At 33.7% G+C, this 15,786-nt stretch overlaps 3 non-coding genes across 3 annotated transcripts; all 3 read right to left on the reverse strand.

Annotated features, from left to right (window-relative positions):
• Positions 1-5,299: 5,299 nt before the first annotated feature.
• LOC124923217 lies at positions 5,300-5,467 on the reverse strand. The gene has a single exon (XR_007098222.1). It is a non-coding gene; the product is annotated as a small nucleolar RNA snoR143 (small nucleolar RNA).
• A 29-nt stretch (positions 5,468-5,496) lies between these two features.
• Positions 5,497-5,595, reverse strand: LOC124923095. Its single transcript, XR_007098114.1, has one exon. It is a non-coding gene; the product is annotated as a small nucleolar RNA Z103 (small nucleolar RNA).
• A 176-nt stretch (positions 5,596-5,771) lies between these two features.
• LOC124923075 lies at positions 5,772-5,870 on the reverse strand. Its single transcript, XR_007098096.1, has one exon. It is a non-coding gene; the product is annotated as a small nucleolar RNA Z103 (small nucleolar RNA).
• Positions 5,871-15,786: the final 9,916 nt, after the last annotated feature.

Consider the following 15,786-nt stretch of genomic DNA (forward strand, 5'->3'; position numbering starts at 1 on the left):
TTGATTGTTTCTATATCCTTGATGTGCATGTTTCCAAGGGTATTATGAATCTGTATGCCTCTAGTATTGTCTAGAGAAGATTTTTTGTTTTTCTCTCTTGCTGGTGATAGTGGATTTTAAGCGACACTAGGTGTCCCGTGGTTTTTACCCATTGAGGGGTTTTCCACGCTAAAATTCTGTGTTGTTTGTGTGTGCTTTCTTGGTATGTTACTCACTGTTTTAGGGCTGTGTTGATTGCATTTTTCATACCTATTTGTTAGCTTCCTCATAGGTTTAAACGGTTTGGGAAAGTGTTGCCAAACGAAGGATAAATTCCGCATTTGTTGTTTATCGTTGTGGTGCATTTCCATTAAAGTGGTATCAGAGCCTTGGTTTCTTATTTGGGAATTGAATTGTTTGAAAAATGGAAACTAATACAAGTAGGATGATTAATTTGAATGGTTCTAATTATCCTATATGTGAAAGATTATTACTTACCTGTTTTTGCTACTGATAAACCTGAGAATAAAACTGATGCAGAATGGACTATTTTGCATAGACAAGTTTATGGATATATTCGGAAATGGGTGGAGGATAATGTGCTAAATCATATTATTGGGGAGACACATGCTCGTACTTTGTGGAACAAGCTTGAACAGTTGTATGCTCGGAAGACTAGGAACAATAAATTGTTCTTGATTAAGCAATTGATTAAGTTACAGTACAAAGATGGCACTCCTATTACAAATCACTTAAATGCATTTCAGGGCATTGTGAATCAATTTCAGGAATGAGTATCAAGTTTGATGATGAGATTCAAGGTCTATGGCTACTTGGTACATTACTGAATTCTTGGGAGACTTTTAGGGCATCCTTGTCCAACTCTACACCGGATGGTATTATCACCATGGAATTGGCTAAGGGCAGTGTTATGAATGAAGAGATGAGAAGAAAGTCACAGAGTTCCTCTTCACAATCAGATGTCTTGGTATTTGAAAAGCGGGGGAGAAGTCAGAGTAGAGGTCCGGGTAACAAAGGAAATCGGCGTGGTATTTGCAACTCCGGTAAAGAAAGTATGCTAATGTTGAGTGTTACTATTGTGGTAAAAAGGGGCATACAGTAAAGTTCTGTAAACAGGCAAAGAAAGAGAACAAGAAGAAAAACTACAACAACCAAAACAACAATCAAAGGAAAGATGATGATGGCGGTGACAAGGTTGAAGTGAATACTATCACTATTGATTTCTTTATTTGTTGTGATGATAATTTGGTAAACTTTGCACATGATGAGGCGAGTTGGGTTATTGATAGTGGAGCTTCGTGTCATGTTACATCACGAAGAAATTTTTATTCATCTTACACTCCAGGTGATTTTGGGGATGTCAAGATGGGTAATAGTGGGCTATCAAATATTGTTGGCATTGGAGAAGTCTGTTTGAAATTTGATTCTGGGATGGAGTTGGTTTTATAAAATGTAAAACATGTCCCGTATATGAGATTAAATTTGATTTCTACAGGTTTACTTGATGATGATGGGTACAACAACTACTTTGGTAATGGTTTGTGGAAACTCACTCGTGGTTCTTTGATCGTGGCAAGAGATAAAAGGTGTTCAAATTTGTATGTGGTACAACTGAAGATCTCCAAGAGCATTGTTAATGTTGTGGAGAATGCTGACATGACTGAGATATGGCATAAGAGACTTGGTCATATGAGTGAAAAGGGCATGGCTTTGTTGTCAAAGAAAGAAGTGTTATCAGGTGTAAATGATGTCCAGTTGAAGAGGTGTTCTCATTGTCTTGCAGGTAAACAAAATAGAGTTTCAAGAGCCATCCTCCCTACAGAAGAGAGAACATACTTGATCTTGTTCATTCCGATGTTTGTGGTCCTATGAAGACAAAAACACTTGGTGGTTGCTCATATTTTGTCACATTCATTGATGACCACTCTCAGAAGGTATGGTTTTATACTTTGAAGTCTAAAGATCAAGTTTTAGATGTGTTTAAGAAGTTTCATGCCTCAGTTGAGAGAGAGACTGAAAAAAAGCTCAAGTGTATTCAGACAGACAATGGAGGTGAATACATTGGGCAATTTGATGCTTACTGTAGAGAGCATGGTATTCGGCATCAAAAGACTCCTCCAAAGACACCGCAGTTGAATGGCTTAGCAGAGCGGATGAACAGAACATTGGTTGAGAGAGTCAGATGTTTGCTTTCACATTCAGGGTTGTCGCGTTCCTTTTGGGGTGAAGCGTTGAACACGGCGGTACATGTTATTAATCTAACCCCTTGTGTTCCTTTGCAGTTTGATGTTCCTAACAGGGTTTGGAGTGACAAAGATGTTTCTTACACTCACTTGCGAGTCTTTGAATGCAAGGCATTTGTGCATATTCCCAAAGATGAAAGGTCAAAGCTTGATGTGAAGTCTAAGCTTTGCGCGTTCCTCAGTTATGGCGATGATGAGTTTGGATACAGGCTTTATGATCCAGTTCAGAAAAAGCTTGTTCGAAGTCGGGATGTTGTGTTTGTTGAAGATCAGATTTTGAAGGATGTTGAGAAGACAGAGACAATTCCTCGACATAGTGATGATCTTATTTATTTGGGTCCAATTCCTCTATAATATGTTGACACACAGGTTGGAGATGATGTTCCTATTGATGACCATGGTACTGATGATGTTGATGCTCAAGAGTAAGATGTAGATGAAGTTGTTCATCTAGAGTTACCAGTTCCAAACATGCCACCATGTGTTCCACTCAGACGGTCTACAAGAGATCGTCATCCTTCTGTACGTTATTCTACAAATGAGTATGTTCTTCTCACTGATGAGGGGGAACCTGAGTGTTATGTAGAAGCTATAGAAGATGAGCACAAGAAAGAATGGGCTGAAGCTATGCAAGATGAGATGGATTCCTTGTATAAGAACAATACTTATGAGTTGGTGAAGTTGCCTAAAGGCAAGAGAGAATTGAAGAACAAGTGGCTTTATAAGGTGAAGACCGATGAGTTTACCTCACAACCCAGATACAAAGCTAGATTGGTGGTTAAAGGATTCAACCAGAAAAAATGTATTGATTTCGATGAGATTTTCTCTCCGGTTGTGAAGATGGGTTCTATTCGGGTGGTTCTCGGTTTAGCGGTCAGTCTTGATCTTGAGGTTGAGCAGATGGATGTCAAGACTGCTTTCCTTCACGGTGAATTGGATAAGAAAATCTACATGGAGCAGCCTGAAGGGTTTCAGGTAGAAGGTAAAGAAGACTATGTGTGTAGACTTCAGAAAAGTCTATATGGGCTGAAGTAGGCACCGAGACAGTGGTATAAGAAGTTTGAGTCTATTATGGGGGAGCAAGGCTACCGAAAGACTACTTCAGATCATTGCGTTTTCTTTCAAAGGTTTGGTGATGATAATTTTATCATTTTATTACTTTATGTTGATGACATGCTTATCGTTGGAAAGAATGCAGAAAGAATTGCTAAGTTGAAACAACAGTTGAGTAAGTCTTTTGCAATGAAAGACTTGGGGCAAGTGAAACAGATTCTTGGGGTACAGATCACTCGAGATAGAGTTGCCAAGAAGTTTCACATGTCACAAGAGCGATACATTGAGAAGGTGCTTTGTAGGTTCAACATGGACAAAGCTAAAGTGGTTAGTTCTCCTCTTACTACCAACTTTAAGCTAACAGATAAAGATTGTCCTACTTCAAAGGAGAACATTGAAGATATGGATAAGGTTCCATATGTCTCAGCGGTTGGTAGCTTGATGTATGATATGGTATGTACAAGGCCAGATTTAGCTCATGCAGTTGGTGTTGTTAGTCGGTTTCTATCAAATCCTGTTAGGAAGCATTGGGAAATAGTTAAATGGATTCTCAGATATCTACACGGTACTTCCAAATTGGGTATCACATTTGGAAATGAAAACCCGATGCTTATGGGATACACAGATTCTGATATGGCTGGAAATAAGGATAACATGAAATCCACTTCTGGATATTTGATGACATTTGTAGGGGGAGCTGTTTCATGGCAATCAAGATTGCAAAAGTGTGTGGCCTTATCGACAACAGAGGCTGAGTATATGGAGCAACGGAAGCTTGCAAAGAACTATTGTGGTTGAAAAGATTTCTGCAGGAGCTTGGCTTCAAGCAATAGCGCTACGTAGTTCTTTGTGATAATCAAAGTGCAATACACCTTGCTAAGAATTCCATGTTTCATAAGAGAACGAAACATATTGATGTGCGATATCATTGGATTAGAGAATCTCTTGAAGACGGGTTGTTTGAACTTGATAAAGTTCACACTGATGATAATGGTTCCGATATGTTGACAAAGGCACTGGCAAGGGAAAAGTTGAAGGTGTGTTGTTCGATCACCGGGATGACGAACTCTTCCTCATAGTCAGGAAAAGGGGGAGATTTGTTGGGTTTTTTGTTTCCTTAGTCAATGAGGAAAAACCCAGTAAATAGGCCCATCTTGGGCCCCCACTTAATTCACTTATTTGGGAGCAATATAAAAGGGGAGAAAGCTTCTTTTGCAAGAAATAAGAGCAAAAGAAAGAGAGAGAAAATCAAGAAAGAAAAAAGGGAAAAACTTCAAGTTTCAGCAGCCTTAATATTTTGATGATTGCCGGAGTTTGCATCGTTGGATCGTCCTAATTTTTGGACAGCAGCTTTACAACTTCTGGGCCAACATTCTGGACGGTGAAGATCGGATTCTGAGGTCTGGAGGTCGGGGTTTCGTTACCGGAACAGTAGCAGTTGTTTTTGGTGATATTCTTCCTTTCTTGTTCTTTGATTGTTTCTATATCCTTGATGTACATGTTTCCAAGGGTATTATGAATCTGTATGCCTCTAGTATTGTCTAGAGAAGACTTTTTGTATTGCTCTCTTGCTGGTGATAGTGGATTTTAAGCGACACTAGGTGTCCCGTGGTTTTTACCCATTGAGGGGTTTTCCACGCTAAAATTCTGTGTTGTTTGTGTGTGCTTTCTTGGTGTGTTACTCACTGTTTTAGGGCTGCATTGATTGCATTTTTCATACCTATTTGTTAGCTTCCTCATAGGTTTAAACGATTTGGGAAAGTGTTACCAAACGAAGAATAAATTTTGCATTTTTTGTTTACTATTGTGATGCATTTCCATCAGATCCTTGACTGGATAATATTCCAATTATATTAAAAAAAGAAATGTAAGGAAATAGATTTAGAAAAGAATACATCAAGTACTCATTTAAAGACGTCTATGAAGGTAAATGTGATTCACTTTTGAGGCGTAATCCAGAAGGTGATAGAATCTTAAACCTAATGAGACAGAAGCAACTCAATGAAAGTAATGATAAAATAAGTAGACAGAAACGAAGATTAGGGTTTCAATCTGTGGATTCATCTCAACGGTTGTCTGGCCGCCGCTGATTAATCAACATTTCATTTATGCATTCCATTACAAGAAGAAACCCCTTATCAACAAAAGAAGTCTCTCATCAAATGATACAGAATGCAAAATCAAAATCATTAAATTCAAAAAGGATCAGAAAATTCCTGGCTTGGATTTCTCAAATAAAATGAGAACAGCGCTCGATAATTTCAGTTTCGATCATCTGGGAAAAAATCATCATTTCCAACTTAACTATAAACAAAATCAGAAACCAAAAAGATTTCTCCAAATCTTTTCATGAACAATGATATTGGATTATCAGAATGATTCAGAAAGAAAGAAACGGAGTGGAAATGAATATGGCGTCATCTCATACACAATCGCCCATTAATTTGGTAACGCTGGTAATCAGTAAATTAACAAATGGATCAGAAGATTCCTGGCTTGGATTTCTCACATAAGTGAAAACAACGCTCGATAATTTCATATTCGATCATCTGGGAAAAAAATCATCATTTCCATCTCATACATAACTAAATAATTTCTCCAAATCTCTTAATAATAAACCTCCCATGAACAACCATATTCGAAAATCAGAGTTCCAAAAGGGAGAAATGGAGTGGAAATGAGTATTGCGTCGTCTCATACACAATCGCCCATTGATTTGGTAGCGTTGGTAATTAGTAATCGACGCAAACTAACTAACAATAAGAAAATAAACGAAAATTAATAAACCTGAAATCGTATAAATCGATGAACTGACGAAGAAGACGATGGAGATAATTGCAAAGAGGACGTCTTGATTTATATAGCGGGGTGCTTGTAAACCCTAATAGAATCTCGCCACAATCCTATTGGAATTCAAAGACGGCTCATTTTTTATTATTTATTATATTATTTATTATATATAATATAAATTTATTTATTTATTTATTTTATTATATAAAATCATTCTCATTCGTCTCATCTATATCAATTGAACCTAGCTAATTCATCATCTACTCCTACTCACATCATCTATATTTTGTAAACATAATCCTTATTTATCCTTTAATCTAATTAAATAATATCTCTAACTTCTCTCTTCTCTATTTTCTTAGCATAATCTTTCCATTCTCTCGTCTCAATAAAAGAGCATTCATAAACCATGAGCAGTCCATCTAAAAAATAATATTATTGATCTAATCTCGTTATATTTGCCCTTTAGAGTTTTTGATACATCTAATGACGTTACCTATAGAGCTTTTTCTTTGTCAAGATTTTAAGTTTTGAAAACCGTTTCGGTCATCAACCTAGTTTTTTTTGTGTACTTTGGTCCGACCAGTTAAACCATTGGTTGAACTAGATTTTTTTATATATTTTTTTAAATAAATTTAAATATATTAATACATAAATTGTAAATATAAATTAGTTAGGCATATAAAAAATAATCAAATAAATACTAATTGAACTTAATAATGATCAATTAAATTTATATTATACCAAATATCTATAATTTTCTACAATCAAATTAACAAATAATCATAATTCCCTACAATCAAAATAGCAATCACACTAACTATTTATAATTCCTTATAACCAAAACAACAATAACACCAATTTTGATTTAAAACGGGATTTAATATCTAGATTACTAAATTGAAGCAATCAACAATCAACAAATCAGTAAACAGTAAGCAAATTAATAAACCCACACATTTTATTGAAGAACCCTAATTATACAGTACTTAAATTAAAAAAACCCTAATTGAAGAATCCTAATTCTTAACACTTATTCTCTTCTAAACCCAAACACATCAGTTTTAGATGTGTTTGTTGTGACCATGAAAAATTGGATTTTTTATGAGTGCAACTGCGGACTTGTTGTCGACGTAGAGCTTCACTGCCTTAGGTTTCGAACCACTTAGTTCGAACAACAATGATTTCAACCAAACTACTTGACACGGTGCCACTTCTGCAACCATGAACTCTAATTCACGTGAGGATAGTGCCATTGTCTTCTATTTTTGGGAGTTCCTAGAAACAAGACTATCATTAATATAAAATCCCATGCTCCCATACTTTTCCGTTATCTAGGTCACTTGTGAGATCACTACCAGAGTACCCCACTAATTCTTCATCACCACCTCCTTTTCGAAACACTAGACCTAAGTGTATAGTGCTTTGAATGTATCGAAGTACTTGCTTCACTACTTTGTGATGTATCTCAGTTGGCCTCTCCATGAATCTGCTGACAACACCAACATCATAAAAAATATATGGCCTTGTATGAAGGAAATAGCGCAAACAACCAATGACTTTTCGATATTTAGTTGCATAAACTAGTTGTCCTCCGAGATCCTTATAGAGTTGAGCCCTATGCTCCATTGGTTACTTTGTTGAGTTACAATTAAGCATTTTAAACTAGTTCAACACCTTTTTTGCATATGGTGTCTGCTTGATCGAAACACCTCCTTCGAACTGAGCTACCTCGATTCCAAGGTAGTTTGAGAGAAATCTAAGATCACTCATCTCGAACACCCCCATTATCTACTTCTTGAAAAGTTTAACACTCTTTGGATCTTCATCTGTTAAAATAAGATCATCCACGTAAATACCAACAATAATTCGGGTATTAGCGTTGCCTCTTGTGTACATCGCTTGCTCCTATGTACACTTTACAAAGCTCATTTGCTTTAAGATTTTGTCCAACTTTAGATTCCACGCACGAGAAGCTTGCCTTAGGCCATACAATGCCTTTTTAATTTAAACAACATATTTTCCTTCCATATGGCTTTGAATCCTTCTAGTTAAGTCACATACACTTCCTCTTTCAGTTCTCCATTGAGGAAAGCTAACTTTACATCGAGATGATGTGTTTACCAACCACAATTAGCTGCCAAGGCAAGAATGACTCGAATTGTGTCCATTCGAGCGACTAGAGCGAATGTCTCTTCAAAGTAAATGCTTTGTCGTTGCACATATCCCTTTACAACTAAATGAGCTTTGTGCTAGATCACATCACTCTCTGAGTTTTTGTTGAGCTTGAATATCCATTTGAGTCCAATTACCTTGTGTTCGACTAGCAATGGGATGAGAGACCACGTCTCATTCTTCTCGATTGCTTCAATTTCTTTATCCATTGCTTCTTCCCATTGTGGTTTTCCAGTCGCTTCATTGTAGCAAGACGACTCATATGTCTGTTCCAACATCAACTCTTCAAAATCAAGTGTCATCGAGGTGCTTCTTCCAAGATATCGGACATATTCTTGTATCGAATAGATCCTTAATCACTCTCAACGTGTCCACATGACCATGGAGTGGATATACCATTGCCTTGGTTTGTTTGTTTAGTCATTTTCCAAGTTGTGGAGGATTCGAGATAGCATGTTGGAACATTCCTGAAGTAGAATGTCCTCTTGTTGATCTACTATCGAATGGGATCGTTCGAATTCCAACATGCTTGTGATTAACCTCTTCGTAAACTTTGAAGGATTGACCACTCTTTTCACTTTGCCAATCTCAGGCTACACTTTCTTCGAACACAACATCACGATTCACATGGAACTTGTCGTTTTTTGGTTTTAGCAAGCTATGTGCCTTACTTCCTTCTTCAACACCAAAATAGAAAAACAATTGACTTCTATTGTCTAACTTTTTCATATGGGGAGTGGTCACATTGGCATGCGCAGTACACCCAAACACACGAAGGTGCACTAGGTCTAGCTTCATTCTAGTCCAAATATCAAATGGGTTTTGTCTCGAACAACTTTGGTTGGAACCCGATTGAGAAGATATACTGCATGACGAACTGTCTCCCCTAATACTTGCTCGGAACTACTATGCTTTTGAGCAACAACCTAGACATGACCATCACTGTTTGATTACGCCTCTTGACCACATCATTTTGTTGAGGAGAGTATGGTGCAATGAATTTTTGCTCTATCCCTGCTTCTTTACACAACTCTGCGAACTCCCTCAAGAAGAATTCACCTCCTCTATCCGAATGAAGGACTTTGATTCGAAGTCCAGTCACATTCTCAACCAATTGCTTCATCTTCTTAAACAAAGAGCATGCTTCGTCTTTTACTTTCAACATATGGAGCCACATCCACTTGGAATTATCATCGACAATCAACATGAAATATCGATTTCCTCCTATGGTTGTTGGCGTGATGGGCCCACATAAGTCAATGTGCAACAATTAGAGTGGATTTTTCTCTCGAAACTTGGCTTCTAGCGCAAAGTCAAACACTAATAGTCATTCCCTTATTTATGAGGGACTTTAGTGCTTGGAAGTTAACATGACTGAGACGAGCATGCCATAACCATGTTGGATCTTCAAGATTAGCTAAAAGGCAAACCAGTTTTGCCAATTTCAAACAAATTTGTTATAGTCGATTATGAGTTCGTCCCAATTTCATGATAAGACATGAAGGGTTCTTAGCGAAGACTTCAAGCTCTTCTCCGTCCATCACTACCTAATGACTCGTCTCGGTAAGTTTCCCGAGACTCACCTAATTACTTTGTTAAAAATGAATGAAAAAAACTCCCTCGAGAAGCCACTGGTCTCCATTTTTGCATTCAAACATGATAGAACCTTTTCCACAAATTTGTATTGTGGAACCATCTAAAACTTCACATTTCTGGTGACTACCTCGTCTAGTTCAAAGAACTTCTCTTTATCGTTAGTCATGTGATTACTAACGTCGTTGTCTAAGAACCAAACATCTCTTGATGTATCGTCCTTGTTAGCTTCTCAAATTTCTAGAGTCAGATCATTTCATTTAGCATGACAACATTAATTGGTAGAATTTCCTCCGAGATTGCCACAAGCAATATTGGTTCGACGTTGTCCGCGTGGGTAAGGTGTGTTACATCGTTCTTTTTAGCTCGACATTGTGTTGAATAATGTCCCGTCTCGTTGAAATTAAAACACCTAATGTGACTTTTGTCTTGGGGAGCTCATTGACCACCCGAACCACCTTATTTGTGTTTCCGAGACAATGCTCCTCATACACCTCTCCCTTGGGCTCTACCTCGGGTTCTACCTCCTCGACCACGGGTCTTACTATCTGTAGAATTCATTTTCCACTAGTTCAACGAATCTTCCTCATCCTTTTTCAACTATGTCTTCCACTCCTCTTGAGTGAGTAGCACTTGTCCTTCGCTTCCTCAAGCACTTGTGCTTTTCATGCATGTTCGCTCCTTGAAGGCCTTCAGCCTTCCAACTGCTTCCTCGAATGTTAACGTCTCGAGGTTATAAAATTGCTCGATGTCGACTACCACACCGATAAACCTTTCTAGCACGGTGTCGAAGAGCTTATTTACTAGCACAACATCATTTAGTGTTTTTTTAAGGCTCGAGTACCTGATCGATATGGATGTGAGTCGACCAACATATTGATAGAGCGACTCATTATCGTTCGTGTGCATCATATCTAGCTCACTCTTCAATGTCTGCAATTGTGCATTCTTCACACGTTCTGCACCGATGAACCTTGTTTTGAGACAGTCCCACACTTCCTTCGTCTTCTTCTTATTTGCCACCTGCATGAGAAGATCCTCCGGAAGTGCTTGTAAAAGATGTGATATCATCTTTTTATCGAGTTGGGCATCAATCTATGTGCCTTCTGCTGGCTCGACAGACTCCCACACTCTTTGGTCATCCATCATAGCATGTACATGAATCACTCAATTGATGTAGTTCGTGTGTGTTAGTTGTGGATAGTGGAATATGTCATTGTTTTGCTGCGCCATTGATGATCCTACATCCTTCGACATTTGATTCCACCGGATGATTTTTGGCATTCACTTGATGCTTTGACACCAATTGTTGGCCTAGAGAGAGAATCACTCACAACACGTGGAAAATATATTTTATAAAATTTTTTATTTCTAAAAATCAATTATAAAAAGTTATTCTCTCTCATTTTTATTATCTAATTGAGAGTAACATACATTTTATTATATTAAAAAGAAGAAAAAAACTTTTAATTTTTTATTTTATTCAAATTTATTATAAATCTTTCATTTTCCTCATTAATGCAGATATTCCGTTTCAACGTTAATGCATATTTCTTTTTATTTATCTGTAACAATATCAGAAAAATGCAACAATATCTGCTCACAACAATAATTTCCAAAATATAAATAATATATATATATATATATATTTCAACCTATCTCTAATATCTTTTATAATAACATTATTATATTTCACAATTTCCATACATCATAATAGTGTAATATTGTACACTGGTAAGAAGCAATTGTGGAGCTTAAATAATTATGATTGGTTATTCAAAATCTCTAATAAATTAATTGTTTTAAAATATTGTTTAAGTTTTGATTTTATAAAAAAAAAAAAAACTAGATACATTAATTTGATATATCATTAAATAAATTATATTGAGTTGAATACAAAATTTGGAAAATTATTTTATAAAAACTTAAAAATTAGATTATTTTTTATTTAACAATACAATTTATTAAACAAATCATCATACCAAACAAATATTCAATTTGTTTAGATTAAATAAAAAAATTTAAAATTATCAAGTATACAGTAAATTTTTGTAATAACAAAATGTGTATTGACTAAATTGAGAAAGCACAAGTGCCCTAGTTGGTGTCCTGTGCAGTGTCTTATTTATTTTTATTTTTTAAATAATAAACTAAAATTTCTTTTTATTTTTTAAAAATCCAACTAAATCTATTTATAAATTTCAAACTCAAATTTATAAAATAATTAATTAATTTTTTTATAATATTTAAGTTTTAAATCATATATTTGTGTTAGGCAACACTAAATCTATTATACAATATCGACTTGTTATCGTTAGTTATAGAAAACTGTAAGTGAGTTTGGTTGGTTATTAAAATTAGTGGGTTATTTCTAACTTACCGGATTTCTAGACTTATATTTGAGATTATTTTATATAATTATTTCATAATTTATTAAAATTCTTTAATCTCTTTTTTAAAAAAAATATATTACATTATTATTAAATGTATCTCACTCTACCCTACTAAATCTTAATTTCTTAAAAACTTGTTAAAACATAAATAAATTGATAATATTTAATTTTATAAATATTGCATTTATAAAACTTATATATGGTTATGTACTTGTCTTTATTGTGTTACACCGATTTATTATTATATTTAAAAAAAATTAATTTAATAAAAAATAATAATAATATTTTAAAATTCTTAATAAATTATGAATAATATATTAAAATAAAAAATAAATAAAACACTTTTATTTCACATTTTATTCACATCGGATTTATCACAACATATATTTTTTCCGAATGAACTTGTCATATCGTGACCTTACACTTTCACTTTGTTCAATCAAATATTTGATTCATATTTTTTAACTACTTTCAATTGATATCGGCTTATTATTCCTCGGCAAATCACATCACAATAACAATTGGTTAAAAACTTGTACTTGTTTTTGTTAACTTACAAGTTCGAAATTTATTATAAATCTTTCGTTTTCCTCATTAATGCAGATATTCTGTTTCAACGTTAATGCATATTTCCTTTTTATTTATCTGTAACAATATCGGAAAAATGCAATAATAACTAGGGGTGGCCAAACCTACAGATCGGATACGATCCGATATTTCGGATCGGATATCCGCTTTTATTTTTTTCAAAAATTGTGATCCGTATCCGATCTGGTATCCGACCACTATCCGATCCGAAAATACCGGATCGGATCGGCCAGCCAGATACCCGCTGATCCGATTTTTTTTCATATGCTAGAAAATTAAAATTGTTCATTAAGAATCTTAAAATTCAACTCATAAGTACAATACATATCAAAAATATAATTCAAATACCAAAATAAAATCAATATTTTTTTAAAACAAAAAGACATTGGTCCACTTAAAGTTCAACTCATAAGTACAATACATTGGAATTGAAAATGCAAGATTCAAACACTTACAGAAGTATATAAATTCCTCATGTTCCACAAAAGCAAAAGGCAACTCATCAACAATAATCATCCTAGCAGGGACCTTTCTACAAGTTGTTTGATCAAATTGCCAACAAGACGGAAGAGAAATTGTTTCAAACACACCATCATCACAGACAATAGTTTTTGTTTCACTCCCATAAGTTTTTGTTTCTTATCCATATTAGCAGGAAGTTGCTTACATCTCTTGATATGATTAGCTAAAGGAGTTGTTCCATTTTTTGCCGCACAACCAATTTTTGTAGCACAATATTTGCACTTTGTATAATTTATATCATCCGTTCTATCAAAATGAGACCACGAAATAGAACTTTTTCTCTTATTATCATAGATAGAACTAGAAGAAGAAACATCACTAAACGTAGGATGCTTTAGTGATTTTTGACTTGTAGAAATAGGTGTTTCATTTCTCTTAGACTATCAGACATAGATTTCTCACTCATGTTTGTAGATCTTAAATACTAGTAAGATCTGCAAGTTACAGCAGTAGAAATGGAAAACATATACTTAAACACTAAGAACTGGAAAACATATACTTAAATAGATACTGGAAAACAAATACTTAAACACTACGAAGTAGGAACTGAAAAACATATCTGGAAATGGAAGAAGCAGAAATGGAAAACAAATTTGCAAGTTACAACAGCAGAAATGGAAAACATTACTTACAAGTTACCGCAGCAGCTCCAGCCTCCAAGCTCCAGCTCCAGCAACTTCTAATGACGATTTGAGAAACAGACAAAGAAAGGAAAATGTGAAGAAGAACAACTCCAGCAACTTCTAATGACTATTTGAGAAATAGACAGAAAAGGAAAATGTGAAGAAGAAGAAGAAAGGAAAATGTGAAAAGGAAGAAGAAACAAATCTGAAAGTTAAGAAACCCGTTTGATATGGGTTTGTAAACGGACAGAGAAAATAAAAAGAAAAAGAAAGGTAGAAAGAGATATATTTAATTATTTTATAATATTTTATTTTTAAATTTATTTATTTAATAAATTTTAAATATCATCGGATCGGTTTCAGGTATCCGATTTTTTTTCCCGATTCGTATCCGATCCGGAAATCCGGTAAAAATATCGGATCAGATCGATATCCGAATCCGATCCATCGGATACAGATTTTTTCGGATCGGATTGGCCGGATCAACGGATCGAATCTTTCAGATCGAATTTTTTGGCCACCCCTAACAATAACTCACAACAATAATTTCCAATATATATATATATATATATATAATATCTTTTATAATGACATTATTATATTTCACAATGTCCATACATAATAGTGTAATATTGTACCCTGGTAAGAAGCCATTGTTGAGCTTAAATAATTGTGATCGATTATTCAAAATCTCCATTAAATTAATTGTTTTAAAATATTGTTTAAGTTTTAATTTTATAAAAAAAATTTAAAAATAAAACTTAGATACATTAATTTGATATATCATTAAATAAATTATATTGAGTTGAAGACAAAATTTGGAAAATTATTTTATAGAAACTTTAAAATTAGATTATTTTTTATTTAACAATACAATTTTTAAAACAAATCATCATACCAAACAAATATTCAATTTTTTTAGATTAAATAAAAAAATTTAAAATTATCAAGTATGCAATAAATTTTTGTAATAACAAAATGTGTATTGACTAAATTGAGAAAGCACAAATTCCCTGGTTGGTGTCCCGTGTAGTGTCTTATTTATTTTTATTTTTTAAATGATAAACTAAAATTTCTGTTTATTTTTTAAAAATCCAACTAAATCTATTTATAAATTTTAAACTCAAATTTATAAAATAAATAATTAATTTTTTTTATAAAATTTAAGTTTTAAATCATATATTTGTGTTAGGCAACACTAAATCTATTATACAATATCGACTTGTTATATTAGTTATAGAAAACTGTAAAGTGAGTTTTGTTGGTTATTAAGGATTTCTGGTCTTATATTAGAGATTATTTTATATAATTATTTCATAATTTATTAAAATTCTTTAATCTCTTTTTAAAAAAAAATATATATTATATTATTATTAAATGTCTCTCACTCTACCCTACTAAATCTAAATTTTTTTAAAACTTCTTCAAAACATTAATAAATTGATAATATTTAATTTTATAAATGTTGCATTTATATAACTTATATATGGTTATGTACTTGTCTTTATTGTGTTACACACGATTTATTATTATATTTAAAAAAAATTAATTTAATAAAAAAATAATAATAATATTTTAAAATTCTTAATAAATTATGAATAATATATTAAAATAATAAATAAATAAAACACTTTTTATTTCACATTTTATTCACATCGGATTTATCACAACATATATATTTTTTTTTAATGAACTTGTCATATCGTGACCTTACACTTTCATTTTGTTCAATCAAATATTTGATTCATATTTTTTAACCATTTTCAATTGATATCGGCTTATTATTCCTCGGCAAATCACATCACA

This window comes from Impatiens glandulifera, chromosome 1 (assembly GCF_907164915.1).
Source record: "Impatiens glandulifera chromosome 1, dImpGla2.1, whole genome shotgun sequence".
Lineage (NCBI taxonomy): Eukaryota > Viridiplantae > Streptophyta > Magnoliopsida > Ericales > Balsaminaceae > Impatiens > Impatiens glandulifera.